Here is a 23,236-nt window from a genome sequence, read left to right as displayed (position 1 = left end):
TCATTGAATGAGTGGAGGAGAAATTGCTTTCAAAGCATTATAAGAAAATGGGATGCTCACCATAGATAAATCTAGATAAAAGCTGAATACTAATCACTTTAGAGCACAGCAGTCTTTGTTTGTGTGACAGTACTTTATAAATAGTGTAAGTTTGTATACAGAGTCTAGATGTTACAAAAAGCAACAGAGAGAGGGCTCTTTCACTGAACAAGACCTAGTTAGCTCAGGACCTTGAATATAAAACATGTTCATTAGATTGACTTCTATTGATATTTTTGGAAAAATAAATTAAAAAGCAATCTGAGCATGTAGTACAACAATAAAAAGTTTAAAAATAGGTTATATGTTAGCTACTTAGTAATTAAAATGAGCCAACTGTGATTGGTGTTGTTAGCCAGTTTTGAAATACCAACCTTCAAAGCCTTGTAAACAGTGAAGTATCACAGCTTTGGCACTAATTGGATCTTCCAAGGCTTTTAATAAGACTGAGTGTCATTTACTTTAGCAGTTAACAGCTGACTAGATCACAAAGCTCCACTACTTCCTAAACTTTTGCAGGATAAATCATCATTGGCAATATCAGCCGCAAAAGTTTTCAGTGGAAGAGCTAGGTTTATTAGTGCACAAGAACCTATAGCAGAAAGAATGTAAATACTTTCTGGCTTCTACCAGTCCCTACACACCATCAACTCCTCTTACTATTTGTCCCAGGAGGTAGGAAGGAGAAGGACTATAAGGCCTGAAGTAAGTGGCTAGACCTGGTTTCTCACAGAACCTTTAATTGCTCATTACCTAGCAGCTTCTAGCAGGCCCACAGGCCCAACTTATCCTTTTCTTTTTGTATCTTCCTCTTGGAGAAAACAAGCAATCTGTTTCTTGGAAAAAATTCTCTTGATTTCTCTCTGACTTCACTGGCCTTTCTTTCTTCGTCATTTTCTTTGCCTTACATGTCTTGCTGGCCTCTAAATTTTGCAGCCGCCCAGGGTTTATGTTACTTTCTACTGGTGCATAACAAATTACCATAAACTTGGTGTTTTAAAATAACACCCATTTTATAATCTGTTTCTATGGAGTAGAAGTCTAGTCATAACTCAGCTGAATCCTCTTTTATGACTGCACTCAGGCTGTCATCTGCAACTGGGATGTTATCTGAATAACAGATTTATTCCCACACTTGCTCAGATTGTTGGAAGAATTTATTTCCTGAAGGCTATGGGAAAGAAGGGCTTGCTCTTTGCTTGAGTGGAATCTGGTAGCTTTGCAAAGTGGCAGCTAGAGGCTGTCCTTAGTTCTTGTCTATGCAGGTTCCTTGATGTCTATTTACTTTGCAGAATTTGGCCAGAGAGAAAAACCCAGGCAAGATTAAAGCTATAGTATTAATGTAGTCATGCAATTATAGTGTGTAATTTGGAGAAATTTTGTCATTTCTCTCATTCTATGGGTTATATAGAAGTTAGAAGGTTTGCCCTTGTTCCAGGCGATGGGAATCACGAGGGATGTGAACACACCAGAAGTTGAAGAGTGGGGGACTCCCAGAAGCCTACACAGTCTAAGGATAGTTCTCCCTTACCCTTTTATCTTGCCACTCACTCCCATATCTCATGGTTTTAGAATTAGGCCTACTAGACAGCTCATGTTTCACAAATCAGTTCTCCAATCGCCTGACTTTTCAGCACCACTAATTGTCAGCTCTCCTTTTAGCTGCTTAAATCAAAGACACGTGCATCATCCCATATTCTGTGTTCTTATACATGCAAGATTTACTTATCAGAAAGTTTTGTCTCACCTATTTTCAAAGTATTTCTTCCCTATCAAAATTCTTGTTTTATTCTCAGCAAAACCTGCATACTTTATTCTTTTTTCTTCTTGAAAACTTTGTATTCCATTCCCAACACTGACCTGCTTGCTATCCTTTAAATAGTGAAGCGCACTTCCACTTTTAGGGCCTTTTACTGGTCATTTCCCGTTCATTGAGGCCTCTTTGTCTGTGTGGTAAAGGAGATACAAAAGTGTTCTTATTCTGATTTCCCTGTTGTTTATTTCAAATCACCCTCACAATGTTGGCTCTCCTCCTTTTGGTCATGACACTTAACCATCTTACAATGCTGGTACTGTGCCAGCTCTTGTTGAGGATCCCTGTTCCCTGTAAGAATGTGAATATCATGAATGCAAGGTTCTATGTCTTGTTATTTCTTTTATTATAAGTCCGTAAGTCTGTGCCTGCAACATATGTAGGTATTCCTTGAATATTATTAAATAAGTGAGCAGGTCAGTGAGTGGGTGAATGCAGTCACTCTCCCATCTTTGGGTCTTTAGCCCTCTAATTAAATCCTGGAATCTTGAGTGCCCGCAGAAGTATAATTTCTTCAAACTTCTTCATATTGTTATGTCTTGGCTTGTGTGCCTGTCATCAACTGAAATGTAACCTCCAGTTACTAGCTAACCCTTGACTCTCCTTTTTAGTACTAATAGGGACTGACTGATTTCTTTCTTTCCTTCATCTAACTCCATACTTGCTTCTAAGATTGGCCACAGAGAACCCCAGGACCACTGCTTTGATTTTGCTTTTCATGGAAACTCATAGCTTTTCTCTGTCAGATTATACTCTGGTAAGTGCTGCTTTTCTTCAAACAAGGCTGTATCTACTTGGTTGAGTCTTTCAAAACTTCTCTAATTCCAAAATTGAGAAATACATCACGTAGGTAACGGCTGGTTCCTGATTCCTCATCCAACATCTTTCCTATAGTTTTCATCTCTGTGGCCTGTATCCTGTTTGTCCTCTATTTTTTTTATTCTTTTTGTCTCTACACATACTCCAAAACCATATTAAAATCTGTCTTGTGGGATAAGAATCATTTCTACTTCAGTCTAAAATATTAAATAAATGTGTGAATTTTCTTACATAATTTTACTTTGAAGTGTTAATTTACTCATGAATTGGTTTTAGGGACAGACAGTAAAAAAAGACTCCTCCTATTTCCTAAATTTACATCACTATAGTAGTTGGTCCTTGGCCAGAATTCTTCATGTGTGCCTGACCACAGGTAGATGTCACTCATGGAAGTTACTTATAGATGAAGTGTAGTGTACTCAACTGGGATTGAGAAAAGCTAGCAAACACTTTTCCTAGAACTAAAGGCAGACAAGTATGATTTCATCTTTTCCCATACTTTGCTTTCATTTCACGTTTGAGTCCTTTCATAAAATTTCTTTTAATTAGATGTCCTGTCTATGTAAACATTTGCTTCCAGTGGAGTAGTATGTGATGTTTTTTGGGTAACACAGCCTTTCCCACCTTTAATCATTTTCTGTTTCTCTGAAAACTCACATCTTCTACTACGCTTTTAGGAAGCTGAGTCAAATCTCAAATATTTTGGAGGAGAGCAGTTGCATTCAAGTGACTGGAGGTAATGAGAAAATAAGAGGAGTGGGTTAGAATGTCCAAGATTTGAATTCCATTACAATTTTCCATTTTGAATAACTTTAGAATGTTTCTGCCAGGTCTGGCAGTGGTTTGTAACCCTAACATGGCAAGACTTGGGTAGGAAGATCACAAATCCAGGGCCTTCCTGGGATACTGTGTACATTTGATGTCTGCCTGCGCTAAAGTGTGAATTCAAGGTCTGCTGCTCCATAGTATGAATTCAAGGTCTGCCTGAGCTACCGTGTGAATTCAGGGTCTGCTGCTCCATGGTATGAATTCAGGGTCTGCCTGGGCTACAGTGTGAATTCAAGTCTGCTGGAGCTGCTTGCACAGACCTTTCCTTAGAATAAAAAGTAAAAAAAAAAAAAAAAAAAAATGGGTTGAGATAAAGCACAGTTGTACAGTGCTTTCTTAGCATAATACACACACACACACACACACACTCACATACACACACATACACACACACACACTCACACACACACTCACACACACACACTCACACACACACACTCACACACACACTCACACACACACACTCACACACAGACACTCACACACACACACACACTCACACACACACTCACACACACACTCACACACACACACTCACACACACACACACTCACACACACACACACTCACACACACACACACTCACACACACACTCACACACACTCACACACACACACTCACACACACACACACTCACACACACACACACAGTCTCAGTCATTCACACTGATACACACCAAATCATGCTTCCTTTTTTGGGGGGATGGATGGAAGGAATTAAACCTTCTGATAGGGAGTTTGGTAAAAAATAAAATTCACATTGGTGCCATACTTTAAGTGTATGTGCTCATCACCACTCTTTATGTTAATGGGAATCAGTCTAACTACAGGAAGAATAAGAGGCAGATGAGATTTAAGTTTACAAAATAAAACATTTCCTATCAGGAGAAAAATGTTTTCCTTGATAGAGTAACTTCATAGTGTTAACCATACAAACAGTAGGATGCAGAAGAAAATGTGGGTACTGTCAGTGAACACATTCAAGAGATAAGCATTTGTTACAAGTAGAACATACTTAGAAAAATAAATCTTCCTTTTGGCCAGCTGAGACCACCAAGTGTTTTAGAATATTCCACCTATCATTTTAGTGTTAAGAGCGCCCCCTGGTGTGACTTTATAATCATATGTTTATGTGACATTTACAAGGTTTTTTTTTTTTTTTTTTTTTTTTTTTTTTTTTTTTTTTTTTTTTAAAGATCTCCTTATATTGATGGGTCTTCTTTTTATGTTAGGTTGACCAGCATAAATATAGTAGGTGCCTTTCCACAGAGGTTTTTCTGGTGCTCATTCCTGCTCATATCTAGGATCAGTTTGAAAGCAGAATATGAGGATATGTGATAGCTAAAGTTCTTGATTTCATATTAATATGCCATCTAATAATTGTGCAATTTTATACAGTTATAACTACTGATATTATTACAGAGGTATATATGGTTTTTGCTAGTAATAACCTAGTTATGGTAAATTGCTGTGCACAGTTCTTTTTTGGTAAATTCATGAACACTTTATTAATTAAACAAGAGAACTCAATTATGTTTTTTTTTTTTTTTAATAATCCATCATGTGAAAAAAGACCAAATCTTGAGATTTCCTTAGAAACCTCTGGTTCCCCTACAGCCACTGAACTTGAAATGTCATTAATCTTTATTTCTGTATCATGTCCAGGGATCTTGGCTTCCCCTGCCACCCAGTAAGCATGTCTTAACTGAATATTCCCAGTCAAGACCAGCAGAGTATTTGTTTATAACGGCTAGTTTTCCTTCTCATTGTTTTTGTCTTTTAAAAATAATTAAATAGTTCTTGAGACATTAAATCACATTTATTATTCTAAAATATATATCTGTAAATTTGACAGTGGTAGTTACTTTCTCCTATTCTCTCTTTTCTAGACTAAATGTTATTGATTATTTATATAATTTCCTACAGGTTTTGTGTCTCCAATGTGATGATTTTAGGATACTGTATTAAGTTGTCATTGTTTTTATCTTTTTTTGCAGATTCCTTTCTCCTAATTTTGAAGCCACAATCCAGGTACAGTACTTACATCAGCCCTGTTTCGTTGAATTACTGTTTGAATCCTGGTTTTCATATTTACTGTAGAAATCAGTCATGATGTTTGGGCAGACCAGTGACTCTCAGGCTTTATCTCATCTTTCAAGGAAAAGTGCAGAACATATCTCCTGGGAAATTGTTAATATACACTTTATAATTCAGACCCACTCTATGTCAGACTTAGGTGGCCTGAGCATTTCTTTCCACAGCACTTCTCTGAAGTAGATAGTATTAGAGAACTTCTGGGTAAGGAAGTCCAGATCCTATTCAACTCTTCCTAACTAATAATGGGCATACAACCACAATACTCATTAATCAAATCATTAATTTGATTGTACATATTCATAACTATATAATATCAATATATTATTGCCCTTAAGGACTAGTAATCCCATAATACACAAACAGATGAAATCAGGATTTTGGAAAGACTAAGGGGATCCTCTGAGGTGTTTGCTTCTACAGGGAAACTGGAATTGCTTTGGGAACTTCAATGAACTTTCTCAAATCAGGGGCAACATTAAGGGATGATGCCCTTTTGTAGCTAATAGACAAACAGGATATAGAACATGCATATTTTAAACTGCTGCTTGTTTCTTTCACTTTTCTCTGGACTTGGAATGTAATTAAAGTTCTTATACATGTTGCCATTTTATTTAACCCCATGTTTGCATTGTCTTTGCAAAGCTCCTGTCATGTTAAGGGTTATTTTCCTGATTTTTTTTTTTTAATCAGCAGATTTTACTTTTTCATTGCTATAGTGACAAAAATGATGACTTTATTGTTTCATTAATAATAGTTTGGAAGGTTACTAAGTAGCTCACCATGGAGACTGATGTGAACAAGTATGTTCTTTGTTTAACAGACTCTAGTGCTGCCTATTTTTCCCTTTGTCCTGTAGATTTGCTCTAGGAAGAGGCTCTTCCATGCCAGTTCAAAAGCACATTGATGATTGTTTTCTGCATTCTGGACAGTCCTTGTAGTTTGTTATAATTACATTTGTCTGTTTGCTTTTGTTTCTTCTGCCTAGGTATTCATATTAAAAAAAAAAGTCATTGTCTATACTGAGATCTACCACTAGCATCCAGGTATCTCGTTTAGGGGCATATATCCAATGGATGAAAATTTACACAACAAAAATATTCCTGCATACCCAAGTTGATTGTGGCACTGTTCACAATAGGCAAGTTGTAGAGTACACATAAGTGCACATCAGATGTTCATTAAAGACAAAGCAGTGTATTGGGTCATTGGCTTCTCTTTGGCTGTTTCAGGACCTTGGTAAATGAAGAGTAAATGCCATTGTGCAATGAACTATGCATGTTATGCAGCGTTAGGGTAAGGTATCACATTACCCAATATGCACCATGGTGAATCAATGAGTGAATGAAAACAAAATAGGAGCTCTGTTAAATTTTAATCCTCATTTCTGCCCCACGGCTGGGTAGGCTCCCTTTGTTCCCTGCCCAAGAGCACCTGGTTAATAAGCTTTTTAATTTTGAACTTGTTTAATGTCTGTGAGATCAGTCTTTGAATTTCCAAATCCTCTGGTACTGTTTTGGTTTATACCGTTATGTTAGACAATTAGAACAGAGTCCCTTCACTGAATTCCCTGTCTCTAGTTTTACCCCTTACCAATAAATTATACTCACTGGAACTGGGCTAATTTCCCTCGAGTATGTAATTAATAACCATTTAAAATGAGTCAGTGTCTTCTGTCTTTGCTCTTACTTACTTTGCTCCTAGCTTATCTCATTACCATTGTCTTCGCTCTTGAACTTTGTGTTGTCTTTCATTGAAACCTTTACAAGTACCAGAATGTTTCCTTTTCCCTCTCACCTCCTATGAAGTCCAACAGTACACAACACATGCCCAGGCTCAGTCTCTCTTAGTGGCCACCTAAGATCCTTATTTTATTTTATAATTTCGGTTTGCAGAGTGTGCTGGCTAGTTTTCTGTCAGTCACTAACAGAAGGGAACCTCAGTTGAAAAAATGCCTCTATAAGACTTTGCTGTATGCAAGCTTATAGGGTATTATCTTAATTATTGATTGATATGGGAGGGTCTACCTATTGTATTGGGGCCACCCTGGGCAGGTGGTCATGGGTTCTATAAGAAAGCAAGCTGAGCAAGCCATAAGAAGTAAGTCAGTAAGCAGGTACTCTTTCATGGCCTCTGTAATAGCTCTTACCTCCAGGTTCTTGCCCTGTTCCTGTCCTGACTTCCTTTACTGATGAGCGGTGATACGGAAGTGTAAACCAAATCAACCCTTTCTTCCCCAGCTTTTCATCGTGGCATTTTATCACAGCAGTAGTTACTCTAACCAGGACACAGCATGTAACTTGCAAGGCTAGGGATAATGTATAAAGTGTTCAGGAAAAAACAGTATTTGTGAAGTCTAAGAAAAAAAATAATAAAAATTAGAGAGGTGTTATGTTAGGATCCTCATGAAACCCACACATCAATCAGGATCATAGCTCTTAGATTAAAAGGCCTGCTCATGCTCACTCTTACAGCAGGAGACCTAAGCAGCCATCAGTTGGCTTCATGTACTCTGCTGCATTTGTATCAACTCTTCCAGTTACAGTTAGCTCTTAGTGCTGTATGCCACAGACAAACAAACAAACTCACAAACTCATTTTCTCATCCTCTATTACTGTGAGAGACAGTCTATCATTTCTGTTCTGTGACATAATTTGAAATGTGATGAGCTTTCTAAGATCATGGTTTGTTTGTGTAACCTTTTACCTTGTTCTTATTCTGCCCTCTTAGTCCTTCATTCCTAGAAAGTACACGTGATGACAAACTAGAACAGCAGTCCTATAACTTTGAGGGAAAGAAAGGCCAGGGTTTGTTCAGACTGAACACTGGCATTCTGTAACTTGTAGACTAAAACCAGTAAATGCTTTTCCTTGGAAAAAAAATTATTGTAAAAAATTATTGTGTTGGGTTTGAACCACTATTTTTAGGGTTTTCTATTTCATAGTCTCCTAATTGATAACTTAATAGTAATGGTTTTTAATTGCTCTCTATATATTTTGTATTTTTTAATTCACAAACCATATGTTAGGTCCTATTGCTTCACTGTACTTGTTTTAGACAGTAAGATTTAAACATCACTATGCAAATGCCTTTTGCTCTTATGAGGCCCTAAAAAGATATAATGAATTACAATATGCAATGCCATGTGTGATAGCCTCACATTATGCACATGGAGGTAACCTAAAGATAAACAGACAAGAATATATCCATTTGGCCAGGAAATCCCTTAAAAAGAGTGCAGTTGTAAAACCTGGAAATGAGTCTATCCTGTGAGATATTAGCCTTCAAGAGCAGAACCTCTTTCTTGAACTATGGGTGACTGTGTAGGTAATCACTCATCTATAGTTGTCAGTCTTGCTGCCTCTTCATAATCATGAAAATGAGCACAGACTAGGAAACTAAAGATAAAGTCCCCACTTGGAACTACTGACAGGCTGCCTTTGGAAAGCCAAATTGGTGAGAGCAATCTGCAGAAGGGGCAGAAGCTGACACAGGAAGTTGCCAGGGAGTCTTTTGACACACAGACTGAAGCAGTAAGCCAAAAGCTGTGAGGAAGGAAGCAGTACACAAGACACTGAAGCTCAGTTGTTGAAAGGGAAGAGTTAGTTAATGGACAGAGGCATCAAAACATCAGGCAGCCAACAGCCCGGAACAAACTACAGAGAGGGAGAACTCAGGAACAAGACTCCTCAAGAGAGCACAAAAATAGGCTGCTCTACTCCAGGGCTTTTGGAAAAGTCTCTTTGAGGGAAGCCAGATGTAGACCATAATAAGGACCCTATTTATAAAACCAAAGAGGTTCAAAGGAGCCAAATTGAAACAAGGAACTCAAGACATCAAAATTATATTGTGTCAGTGTGCTGAAAACGACATTCAGTGCTCAAAGAACCTAATTCAAAAGAAGGTCCAGGGACATTGGCATTGATTTCAGCTCTGAATCTTGAGAAGATTGTTTGTTGGTTGTTTGCTTTAGTGCAGACTTTGTACTGCAAAAGAGTCCCAGCAAAAGCAAAATCAATACAAAGAGAAAATTCTGGAGTTGGGCTACCTGCTGTTTATTATAGTTGGGGCTTGTGATAAACTACAGAAAGAAATTTGAACACATTATCATTTCTTCTGACATCCTGGGTATAACCAGAAGATGAATAAGAGGAAAGTTGCCAGTGGTTTGGGTTTGAATAATAGGTCTCCAGTATGCATCAAAACTTTGCATTGGAAGGAGCTGTGAATACCAATAAAGCATGAGAACATGCATTAATCACAACATAGTCTATACTTTGACTTTGACGCCACCTAGGATTAATGGACTAAATTGTGCTTTGATGCATGGGTGCAAGGGTCTTGTAGAGAATCTTTGATAGTTGTTTGTGGCACAAAACCAATCTTGCTGAAAATTCAGAGAGACTAAAATGCAGAGGATAGAGGATAATAAGTATTCTGGTTTATGAGCATATTGTAGATGATTATATTATGTAATAAGAGATGATAGTTTCTTCATCTGATGAAATTAGCTGGGTTTTTCTGAAATAGCTTCATACAAATTATATTTGGATTACATATATTAATAGAAATGAATTTTTTCACATTGTATTTTAAATGATCTAATAAAGAGATACTGAATCACTTATAATACTGTATGTGTTTGAGAGAGAGAGAGAAAGAGAGAGAGAGGTTTTGAACATAATAGACAGTCCTTGATGACCCGTAGTAGCACATCTTGCACAATGTCAAATGTCATAGAACAGAGATGTGACACAAAGATGCTTTTAGATTTTCTTTCTTAATTTGATACTGTTGTAAAATGTGTCAGCTCTTGTAATATTTTCTTGAAAATATTTGAACTGAGTAGTGTGTTTGAATTGTGAAACATAGAGATGTATTCCTTGCATTCATCTTCTGTTTATACTTGGAGTGTCAGGAAAAATGATACCTGCCCAAATTACTTTCTGTAGTTTATCCGAAGACTTAAGAATTCTAAACAACATTTAGCCAAAGCCCAGAATTTTCTCTTGATTTATTGCAAATTTGCTGTGACTGTTATACACTTCAAAGTCTACTCTAAAACAAATAGTCAACCATTTCAAGGTCAAAGGAAATCAGAATTAAGTGGTATAAAATGTTCATTTTACCATTTAAGTATATAATTCATTGGTGTTAATAATATCCAAAGATAATACTGATCTTTAGATTTAAACTTTGTTTAAGTTTCAGTAAAAATCTATTTTAAGTTTTCCCCCATGCTTTCAATATTGATGATAATTTTAGTTACTTCAAGCTTGGCCTTTTCAATTAAGTTGTCATTATTTAGAAATCAGTTTTTACAATCTTTTATTATTGTGTTCCTTTTTCATTTTTTAGTATCTTTGGTAATTTTGAAGTGTAGCAAGAGACATCATAGGAATGCAGAAGCAGAGGCCTGCATGTTGAATGAAATGTTAAACAGTCTTATTAATAAAAAACCTGGAGCCAGATATCAGGGTTAAAACCTGAGAGATCAGAGGAATTGGAAAAGCCATAGCTAACCTCACCTTATCAACTCTGCAGCTTCCAAAGAGACCTACTTCCTTTGTACCCGTGCCTATATGCCTTTCTGTTCTGCCAACTCGTTTCCCCTCTCTGCCCAGCTACATCACTTCTTCTTCCTGCCCAGCTCTGTCACTTCCTGTCTGTCTGTACAGACCTCCAGACCCTTATGGTTAGTGCTGGGATTAAAGGTATGTACCACCACACCTGGCTCTGTTCCCAGTGTGGCCTTGAACTCACAGAGATCCAGACCTCTGTCTTTCCAGTGATAGGATTAAAGGTGTGTGCTACCACTGCCTGGCCTCTATGTTTATTATAGTGACTGTCTTTTTCCTGTGATCCTCAGGTAAACTTTATTGGGGGACACAGATAAAATATCACCACAGCTACATGATTTCTTCTGTTGATGTAAAACACCTACAACTTCTATGCTTTAAGGGTAATAAAGAGTATAATCTCAGTTTGGTGTTTTAGAGGTAGGGGGTTTGGGAGGTGATGGGGGTTAGACAAGGTGGTCAGATTGGAGCCTGCCAGTACAGGTGGCTGTGTAGGAAAAGAGTCCCAACAGAAGCATATGACTTCTACATCACCTTGGGACACTACTAGCAAAAAGATTGTCACCAGATATAGTCCTTTAACCATAGATGAGAGCTATGAGCCAAAATAACCTCTATATTAAAAAAAATACCCAGTTTATCATATTGCAAGCTTACCAATACAAACCAGAATGAGATAGTATACAGTATCCATTTAAATGACTTTAAGTGGTGTAATTCAGTGGTATTCATAGTACTCACAATGTTGGCTAAAACCATCACCATTGTATCTTTATTGTTTGTATTTTCATTATCCCAAAGAGAAACATAATTTGCTTTATATTCTAGCACTCTGTTTTCTGATCTATAACATGAGACTCTCTCATGGACCTTAGTCTCTGTGACTTTTCTTTTTCTCAATAATTCATGTAACTGTTATCATATTGACCATTATTGCATGCAGCTTATTTCACTTGTATACTGTTTTCAAGTTCATCCACCTTCATTTCTTTGTGTGACTGAAGTTTCTTTATCCACTAATCTATTGATGGATACTTGAGTTGCTCTTAAGATTTATCTTGTTTGTTTGTGTGGTATGTGTGTTTGTGAGGGAGGGGAAGAGAGGGAGGGAAGGAGTGGGGAGGGAGGCATATAGACAGAAACAGACAGACAGAGTGAGTGTTTTGTGTGTGTTCAGTACCCGAGAGGCCAGAGATCATCAGATACCCTGCAGATGGAGTTCTAGGCAGTCCAGCTCATGTCCTCTGCAAGAACAGTGCATGTTTTTAGTGCTGAGCCTCTCAGCTCCTGTTCCTGCTTTTTCACTGAGCTAAATCTCACAGCTATTGTGACTGCTTTGCTGGTTTTAGAAGCAATTATCATCATAGGCTCTTTACAAACTATAAAATACTGAATTTACTAATTTTTAAACAAATTTATAAATCTAACTTTTTGCTTACTACTTTGCATCAGTGTAAGTATATCTGGCGGTAAAAGCTATATGTATCTGTAATATTGGTGAAGTTTCCAAATTGTTCTTTATTTTGATTATAGTATCTTGTTTCTACCAGCAGTGAAGAATAATGCCTATTTCTTGGTGTTATCCTCATCACTACAGTGTATTCTCAAATCTATTTAGAAAATATGTACTCACGATTTATTTTACTATCACTGAGAATCTTTTTCATGTTAGGATAATTTATATTTCCATTTTTTTTCTAAATATGTTTCACACATATTGCCCATTTTTATAATGAAAAGCAAAAACAAACAAATGGACACAGGCCATCCCATCTGCTTTATGAGTTCATGAATGTGATAGCTCTGCTGTGTCCAGAAGACAGCATTGCATAGTACTTCTTCCCATCTGCTAACTCCTACATTCTTTCTTCCCTCTCTTCTGTGGTGTTTGCTTCCCAAGCCTTGGTGGGGATAGTTTAATATAGATGGCCTGTTTAGGTTTGAACACTCCGGGTCTCATTCTCAGCAATTAGACCAATTATCCATCTGTCCATTGATTGCTGCCTACTGCAACAAACTTCTCTGACCAAGGTTGAAAGTAGAGAGTGTGGGTATAAACATAAATACTCAGAAGACAGTTTGATAGCATGACCATTTAGCAAGTTAAAAGTAGGTTCTACTTTAGGGTCTGTGTCATACATTCTAGCAGTCTCCCTATTTAATTCCATTTCTTCACACTCACATGCTGTGAAATAATCATTTTGTACACTGTGAAGATTTGTTGCTGTGATTGGTTTAATAAAGAAGTTGATTGGCCAATAGCTGAAAAGGATACAGTTAGGTGGGAAAGCCAAATTGAGTCCAACTAGAGAGCTGTTAGTTACCACTGACCTATTTGTGCCGTGATTACACCATCACAGTTATTGTGTCATGCTGGTCATTGTTGTGGTTCATAGGCACCATACCTGGGTAGGATTGTTACTGTACCTTCTGGTACCATGAAACCTAGTCTTCAAGGAGGATGCTTTTGCTTCACTTCCAGCTCAGGGGCCCTGGAGCCTATATTTAAAGTGTATGATGCCTTCAGGAATAGGTACTTAACCCTGTACCTCTGGGGATCAACTATGAGCAATAGCAGTAGCCTGAAATGTTTTGGGAATCTCTTGGACAACTCTGAGCAACAGTTCAAAACAAGGCTTCTCATGCCCAGCGGTTTTTTGTTTGTTTTGTTTTGTTTTTTGTTAGATTGTCTGGCTCTTGGAGAGATCATTGTCAGCCCAAATGAGAAAATTTCATTTAAGCTGTAGATGTTTATTTATATACTGACTGTCTTAGTTGGGGTTTCTGTTGCTGTGAAGAGACACCATGACCATGGCAATTCTTATAAAGGAGAACATTTTATTGGTTCTGGCTTACAGGTTTAGAGGTTTAGTCTATTATTGTCATGGTGGGAAGCATGGTGATAATGCAGGCAGACATGGTGCTGGAGAAGGAGCTGAAAGTTCTACATCTGGATTGGCAGGGAAGAGGAAGGCCAAGTGTGTTGCTGGAGAGCTTCTCTCCAGGTTCCACCAAGCCCCGCAGTCCCGCAATCCACGTATAAAATAATCACTCAGACACTTATATTACTTATAAACTGTATGGCCGTGGCAGGCTTCTTACTAACTGTTCTTATATCTTAAATTAACCCATTTCTATAAATCTATACCTTGCCACATAGCTGGTGGCTTACCGGCATCTTTACATGCTGCTTGTCCTGGCGGTGGCTGCAGTGTCTCTCCCCCGCCTTCTTCCTGTTTCCCCAATTCTCCTCTCTCCATGTCCAGCCTATCCTTACTGTTTGGTCACTGGCCATCAGTTTTTTATTTATATAGAGCAATATCCACAGCACAAGTGAGCCACTGGGACTGGCTTGAGCTTCTATAACCTCAAAACCCATCCTCAGTGACACACTATCAAGGCTACACCTACTCCAACAAGGCCATGCCTCCTAATAGTGCTACTCCCAGTGGGCCTGTAGGGACCATTTTCTTTCAAACCACAACTGACTTATGTGTATTATAGGTAACTTTAGATAAATAGTTAATAATTTGATATCTTATGGCCTTTTTAGATATCCTTACAGTTATTTATCCCCTTTCCTCTTTATCTCTCCTCCTCACTTATTCGAGTCCCTACACCCATTTACCCCACGGCCCCATCAGATCTCGTGTGTCCTGCTGTTTCCATTTCTTGTGCCTCCAGGCCCCCAGCCATGATCTCTTTTTACTTTCCTGGTTTGCGCAGTTATTTCAGCATATACACTGTGCTCATCTAAAGATACGGAGCTACAAGCCTCTAATGGAAGAGAACTCTTGATGTTTTTCTTTCTGGGTTGCCTCATCTTCTCTAGTTCTCATCATAGTCTTTTCTAGCTTCATTGTAGAGCCATTACTGTATTATCTTTGTGCCAGACAAATAGTTTTATGGTGATACTCTTTAAATACAATTAGTATTGTCAGTATTTTCATGGAAAAATGGAACATGGGAAGAAGTTTATCAGTTTTGTTTTGTCAAAGTGGGTGCAAACTGAAGTAGAAATTAGAATTCCAGCAGTTTTGTAAGTAGACTGTTCTGAGCCAGCATATGCTGTAATTACATCATGGTCAACAACTGACAGTTATGAAATAAGAAAGATTATTTCTTCATTATATTCAGCTGAACTGAACCATGATTCTTAACACACTTTTCTATTTAAAACAAGATGGATCTTGACAGTATGACACTTACCATGAAAAATAAATTCTCTTTGGAGGGGAAAAATGATGCAATGAGACTTGAAGTTCCACAAGGAAAGCTGAATCTAATTTGATATGCAAGAGATGGCAATCTGAAGCATATGCTGAGATTCTGCTGCTCTGGCCTTGGCTCCAATGAGTGCTATCTCATGGATAGGATATTGACAAGCTTATCCATGTGTTAATAGTAGTGCACATGCTTTTACATTTTATATGCTGAGCTAATCATGTTTCTCTTTGCAACACTACTCCCCCTTTAATCTTTTCTGTATTTTTTTCAAATTAATTCCTCATCTCTATTATTCCTCTCTATCAGTACTCAGAGATGAGACTTACAGTTAAGTATATCTTTGAAAACTACATAGTATTACTTTGTATATTAGTGTGTGTTCAAACTTTTGTATTTTATAAAAATCACATTTAGTTGTCACTCTTAAATCAGTATCTGGTTCAACATTTTTATGATTTGTTAGTGTTGCCTTACATGGATTTAATTTTAATCTTTTGACTCCTGCAATGAATTGTATATTCTGCATCTATTACATCCTCTTATCCCCTATGATTGACACCTCGTACTATCAGACTTTTGTAGGCCATATGCACATAAAGTTTTACTAAGCACTTTTTGTACGTTTTGCAGGATTGTTGAATCCATTTTCTAGCAGTCTCAGCTTAATTTTACCATTATATTTTTTAACACAAGTTTCATCTAACGTTCTGACTTTCAGTTTAAAAAACAGTAATTTCAAAGTCTTCTTGCATTAATAGTGAGAGTGGGACTCCTTTTCACATATGCAGCTTTTGTGCAGTCTTCTGTTGAGTTTCCTGTCTGCTTATGTTTTAAGGAACGTTTACTTTAGTCTAGATTAGTGTCTTGTTAGTTTGAGACATTTCAGATCTACCTTCTTGCTTTTGATCTCTCTCTGAACTTAGAGTACTGATCCTTGAAAAGAAACTCTTCTTCTTATTTTAAGTTTGTAATTTTTTGCTTAATTTTTTTCTGAGATAAATTTAATATTTTTTATTAAATATAAGCATGTTAAGTATATTTTGATGAATTTTGACAGATACATGTAACTGTGTACTCATACATGCAATCAAAACAAATGTTTTTTGTCCCCTAAATTTTTCTTTCTGACCTTTTACAGTTGATTATTCCTTTGCTCACTACCCCTGGGTGACTAGTGCTTGTTTTGTGTCACTAAAGATTATTTCTGCTTCTTCTTGAATATCAGATAAATGGAGTCATCACTTCGTGCTTGGCTTCCTTAACCTAATAAAGGAAATAAAGGAAAATGCATATATACACACAAATACTCACCTATGTGTTCATTAAATGTGTTCTGTGCCATCATTTTCTGATACTCTTCCTTCTTGCGGTTATCCAGACTACTGTTTGGTGTCATTTTTCATTAGTGCCCCAGTCCTTCTATTAGCATTTCATGTAGTGTAAATGAACTACAAATAAATATTTTGTAAAGCAAACCATAGTTTTTTTTTTGGGGTGTGTGTGTGTGTGTGTATGTGTATTGTGCATGTACGTGGGGTGATACACTTAACCTGTTTGTGCGCTTGTGGAGGCTGGAGTCCTATTTATAGTTTTTTCCTCTATTGCTCTGTCTTATAAAAAGAGGGTCTTTTCTTGACCCTGAAGTTCCAACTATATTGGTTGGTCAATAAGCCCTGCCCCTGGGGTTACTTGTCTCTACATCCTTGGCACTAGGATTATAGATAGACACATGCTGCTTGCCACGCTTGGCTATTTTTTTATTACATGGATTCTAGGAACCTGAACTTAAGTCTTCAAGATCATACAGTAAGTATTTTACCCAATGAGCTGTCTTCCCAGTGCCACCAACTTTATTTCTGAAGGAGTTATTTCATGTACTATTCTTGCCTGAAAATTATTTCCTCCCCTATTTTGGACCTGTGAACCTGATGTCTTTCAGCGGTTAATCATCTTTTTTTATTTATACTTAGGATTTCCATTTTTGTACTCAAATATCCATATGATCTTACATTATTTTTTTATGACAACCTTTTACTTACCACAGTTATGATACCATTCTTACTTGATAATATCAACATCTATATCATATCTAAATCTGGTTCTGATTTTGTTTTTCTTTTCTTTGTCGTGTTATGAGTTTGTTATGAACATGTCATGAATTCGTTACTATTAAAAACCTGAAATTTTTGATTTTTAAATGCTTGAAAATCATCACTCTCTGATTTTTCTAAATTTGTGGTGCAGACTTGTGCTATAGTCTGGGGTTACTTTGTCCTTGTTAGCATTATGGTTATTGTTAAGAGAACTGGAGGTTTTCTGAGGTTTCGGTTAAGCCTGTCTTAGAGTAGCATAATGAACTTAGTTCTTCCACGCTGTTGCCTTTGTAACCTTACTTGCTTCTTCATCCAGAGATGCTCCAGGCAATATCAAATGTTCTTGCCTCACTTGAGAGAGATGGAGGTAGGTTTTAGTTGTTTGTTTTCTTTTTCTGTTCCTTTTTCCTAGCATCCTTGTCCATTTTTCAATTCCCAGATCTTTGATTTTTGTCAACTTTATCTCTACAATGCAGACTTACTTAGAGAGTACATGATACTTTTTTTTTTTTTTATGAAGATTGCATTTGGTTGAAATATCTTTACTCTGACTGTGGTGGCTTCTTCCAGTTCACTCACTGTATAATTTGTTTGCTGCTGTGAAACTGCTTAACATTCCTTCTGGAAGTCCAGAGTCCCATTTTATAGGAGGAACTAGGGAGAGTGGTGGTAATAAGACCTGTAAGAATTTTCTAACCTGACGTTATTTATCCAGCTACCAACAGGGAGGAAGCTCTTTCCAAATTTTTCTTGTCTTTATCAGAAACTTGGTAGCTTGCATGTAGTCAAAGCTATGAAAGTGTAGAATCTACCTGTCTCTATTGGTAGGCCCTCAGAAACATCATCACACTTCCACACTCACCAATAGCCATTAGGAATTTATTAAATATTTCTGATAGTGCCTTATTCTAGTTTATATGAAATACAGTGTTTTATGTATAGTAGATAAAGACATTTGGTCCAGTTTCTCTCTTCAGACATCTTTTTCTTTCTAGATTTAGACTTCTGTTTGTATTCAGACCTTAATTCTCTGATGGATTTATTTAAATAGTTAATTTTCTGTTTATTTGTACGTGTTTTTGTTTTTGTTATGTGTGTAAAGTAGGTCTTCTTAAACTTATTCCACTTATAACCTGTTTTTGCCCGAAAAGTTTTTTATACAACCCTGGATGTATAGAAAACCAAATCAAATATTTATTAATAGTAAATGATACTTTGTTGCAATGATAGAATACCTGATTTTCAAAAAAGCAACTTAAGAAGAAAGGACTTATTTCAGCTCATAATTTGAGAATATTGTCCATACTGCCTGGGACCTCATGGTGACATTTTATCATTTGGAAGCAGAGTGAGATGAATGCTAGTGTTCTGAGAGCTCTCTTCTTTTTATTGAGTCTGGGATAGAATGGTGTTAAACCTACCTCAGTTCAACCTCAGACATGTCTATGTCTTCTGTGTGACTTCAAATCCAGTCAAGTTCACACTGTGTAGAATCATAAAGAAATTTATTTTCAGACAATTTACTTGGCATACATACCGTTTTACCATTTTCTAAAGATAAAAGCAAACAGGTAATAAGGTAATTTACTTTTTTTTCACAGAAAGAATTGAATCTTGGACTAGGGAGGTTGCTCAGTGGGTAAAGTGTGCTTTGTGTAAGCAAGAAGCCCTGAGTTCAGATCTTCAGCACCCATATATAAACCGGGTGTGGTGGGTTATACATACTTGTACCTCACTGTGCAGGGGTGGAGACAGGTGGAGCCCAAGGACTTACTTGCCAGTCATTATCACTGAAGCACTTTAGTGTTACCAGAATTTCATAGACCTCTGCATTTATTTAGATGGAGAATAGAAGTAAGGGCTCTTTCTAGGTCTTTCCATCTCTGAATTTTTTTTAAACATATTGATATATTCAGTAATGTAATAATGTATGTAGGTCTGTATCCACGAATATTTTCCTTATGTTTTAAAGTTTGGGTTACAGAACCTCCAAATAAATGGGGTGCTATCAGTTATTTTTCTGTAAAAATTAATGTAAGGTAATTGTCTTTGTAAATTTTCAGACTTGGGAAACACGTACATCTTTTAAAGTTTTTTTTTTTTTTTTTTTTGTTTTTTTTTTTTTTTTTTTTTTTTTTTTTCTGAGACAGGGTTTCTCTGTTTAGTTAGTTTTGGTGCCTGTCCTGGATCTCATTCTATAGACCAGGCTGGGCTCGATGCACCTGGCTCTGCCTCCCAAGTGCTGGGATTAAAGGCCTGTGCCACTGCCACCTGACTAAAGATTTTTTAAAATAAAATTTTAATTAAGGAGTCACAATCTTCTAAAAATCCAGCCTGTCCTTTCGTTTCTCTGTCACTTGGACTGTTATTTTTGTGCTGGTGATGGGCAAATATTCATGTAGGATAGAGGAAGGAGAAAATATACAGATGAAAATCTCCCTTCTGCTTCATGTTCCATTATTTCCCCAATTTAACTTTTTGTATTGTCTTTTTTTTGTCTTTTTTTTTTTTGTCCCTGGGGTTTTCTTGTGTCTTTTTGCAGTTTTCTAATTTCTTTCCATTGTGTTCTCTCCGTTTTGACTATCCCAAATACAACTAAACTCTTGGCAGTTCTTTTGGAAATGTAAGCGGTATTTAACATGGCATGGCCTCCTAGAATTTTTTTTTCACAATATAGTTAACAGTCCATCATAATATTTAGTCCTTGACATTGACAATGTGTGTGTTATAGTGATTATTATTGTGAACTTGAGTAACACTTCAGAATCATATTGTTGACACTCTGTTCTATTTTAGATTCTTTCCTACAATCACAGTACTGAATGTTAAGAAATGTGATGCCCAAAGAAATACAATGAGTTGTTTAACATAAAAGAATATGGTACATTCTACCATATTCTAAACTTCGTTCTTATGTCACTGAACTCATTGCTTATAAACCCTCTATTGAATATTGAATTGTGTGCCAGTACCATAACTTTAAGACTAGATTGTAAACAGATTCAAAATAGTTAACGTTTTCTTTTTTTGGGTGTGGGGGATTCACAGAAAGCTTTGAAAATTACTCTGCCAAGTTTAGTTCCATGCTCTTATGGGATAGTGAATTCAGTCTAAAGGAATGGTCTGTGCTGTCCAACAATGTGTACACACACACACACACACACACACACACACACACACACACACACGTAGTTAATGAGAATGAATTCTTTTTTGTGTATCTTTCTAGGTGTTCTGCAGTTGGCCCTGTGATTGCCTATTAAATTTATTACTCTTCATGGAAAAGAAGAGACACCTAAAGAGTTATTAAAACAAAGAGCATGCTGTTTCTAGCACTGCCATGCCTGATGTGTTAGCTGTGTGTTGGGAACCAAAGACTGATGTGCTTTTTGTGGTATATTTCATACACATGATTATGTGTATGTCATACCAACGGACACTGATCAGGAGTGAGCACATTCCTATGTACTTAATTGTTATTCTATTACATTGAAAGATACTTTGGGTCTAGGAGAAGAGCTGCCATGCTCATGTATTCTTCACAGAATTCACAGCAAAACTCTAATAGTGGCCTCCTATAAACAACCTTGGTAGAATGACCCATTCCACCTTCTACTAAATGTGTAAAAGACAAGTACGACAGCAGATTGGGTAAAGGTCACTGAATGCATAGAGAAATATTGAATAATCAAAAAGTTGACACATGGTACTTACTTCTCTAACTTGTTCAGTTGTTTTCAGTCCCTGTACTGTAGTGCACATGCAGTGACTTGACCTTTGTCATCCATCCTAGAACACAATAGAGGCCCCAGCATAGTATTTTGAGAATAAATCTTTTTTGCAAGATTGCATATTTCTGAAATTTAAATTGCTAATCTAATCAGTTTCTTTTCTGTATTATTCAGAGAAAAGTCACGGTTCAAAAAATGTTCAAGTATTAAATATATAAAGCATGTTCTGAAACTGTGCAATACTTATGCTTGAAAAGGGTCTGAGTAGCATAACTGCTTACTGTTCTCAGTGAAAGACTGTGCTCTACAGTGACATGCAAGAATCTGTCCTTCTAGCATCCCCAAGTTGAGTTTTCAACCCCATCTCCAGGTTTTCTTCAGATTTCTATGTCTGTCTCCACAGTCAGAGTAAGCTTCTTTGACCTGTATTTATTGTTATTTTATTATATTTCTTCAAGAGGATAAAGTTTTCTTTTTACAGAAAGTAGATTCTCTGTCCCCCATAATACATCCTGATTACAGTTTTCCCTACCTCTACTCTCCTCCTCACCTCCCGTCCGGTTTCACCCCACTCTGTCTCTCATTAGAAGGCAAACAGGCTTCTGTGGAATAATAATAAAATATAATAGGATAAAACAAAAATTAATACAGTGGAAGAAGGACAAAACAAATAGAAGGAAAAGAGCCCAAGAGAAGGCACAAGAATTAGAGGCCCTGGTATTGTATTTCTCAAAATATTGTGCACCCTAATAAACTTATCTGGGGTCAGAGACAGAACAGCCACAATATTAAACATAGAAGTTAGGCAGTGGTAGCACACACCTTTAATCCTAGCAGTCCAGAGGCAGAAATCCATGTGTTCAAGGATACAGCCAAGCATGGTGACTCACGCCTTTAATCCCAGAAAGCGAGCCTTTAATCCCAGGGAGTGATGGTAGAAAGGAAAGATATATAAGGCATGAAGACCAGAAACAAGAAGCATTTGGCTGGTTAAGCTTTTAGGTTTTGAGCAGCACAGTTCAGCTGAGAACCATTCGGATATGAGGACACAGAGGCTTCCAGTCTGAGGAAACAAGATCAGCTGAGAAGTTGGCCAGGTGAGGTTAGCTGTGGCTTGTTCTGTCTCTCTGACCATCCAGCATTTCACCCCAATAACTGGCCCCGGGTTTGATTTTATTATTAAGACTCTGTTAAGATTCGTGCTACACCCAGTCATTTGCACCCTCTGGAATCTTGTGAAAATACTAATCTGGAAGCCACAATGTATATGCAAAGGATATTCTTTCTGCCTTCCCTTCTGCAGGGTTCCAAGAGCATAATTTTTTTTTTTTTTTGGCACAGTCTATTTACTGTGTGTTTTTTGGAGTCCATAGTTAGATAATGAATTAAAGTTTCCTAAACAAAGTCAGAGTTCAAGTAGAAAAGGGGGAAAGATGAAATACAATAATACTGAGTGCACACTTGAGTTTGCTTCTAGTGTTCCAATGGGGAGGTCATGGAGGACTGGTAGGCTGGCATGTGATCCCTGGTATGGCCGTTGACTATTAACTGCACACAGATGTCCAAATTTCACTTCCTTATTAACAGTGATGTTAATAAATGTTTCTACTTTGAAAATTATTGTCAAAACAGAATACAATTAATTATGCAGATACCTTATTCAAGATTAGAACAGACTGTTGGTGAATATTTAGTGAGTGTAACTTCTTTCTAATTCTCATTTTCCATCCATGCACAGGTCACATGAGGCAGGCTCTCATGAAGAGCAGTAACATCATCAATAAGGCACTGAATTTACATAATTGAAGTGTGAATTTTACTTTCTTCTCTTCCATTATATTTCTGTTGCTTTTCTTTTTCTTTATCTTCCATGTAAGTTTCCCACTCTTGTAGCTAGAGTTTTCCTGCCTTGCCCACAGTCAGGACAAATCTCTGTCACCCGCCAGTCCCACAGCCGCTCAGACCCAACCAAGCAAACACAGAGACTTATATTGCTTACAAACTGTATGGCC

At 37.1% G+C, this 23,236-nt stretch overlaps 1 protein-coding gene across 3 annotated transcripts in view; it reads left to right on the top strand.

Annotated features, from left to right (window-relative positions):
* Cox7b2 (cytochrome c oxidase subunit 7B2) overlaps positions 1-23,236 on the top strand; it is a 100,164-nt gene that overhangs the window by 38,582 nt on the left and 38,346 nt on the right. For all 3 annotated transcript variants that reach the window (XM_006979673.4, XM_076546419.1, XM_076546420.1), the window contains exon 2: positions 5,498-5,531. The gene's annotated coding sequence lies outside the window, so the exon portion shown is untranslated. The remainder of the gene's footprint in view (positions 1-5,497; positions 5,532-23,236) is intronic.

The sequence above is a fragment of the Peromyscus maniculatus genome, chromosome 10 (genome assembly GCF_049852395.1).
Source record: "Peromyscus maniculatus bairdii isolate BWxNUB_F1_BW_parent chromosome 10, HU_Pman_BW_mat_3.1, whole genome shotgun sequence".
Classification (NCBI taxonomy): domain Eukaryota; kingdom Metazoa; phylum Chordata; class Mammalia; order Rodentia; family Cricetidae; genus Peromyscus; species Peromyscus maniculatus.
This window is presented reverse-complemented; position numbering and strand designations above follow the sequence as displayed.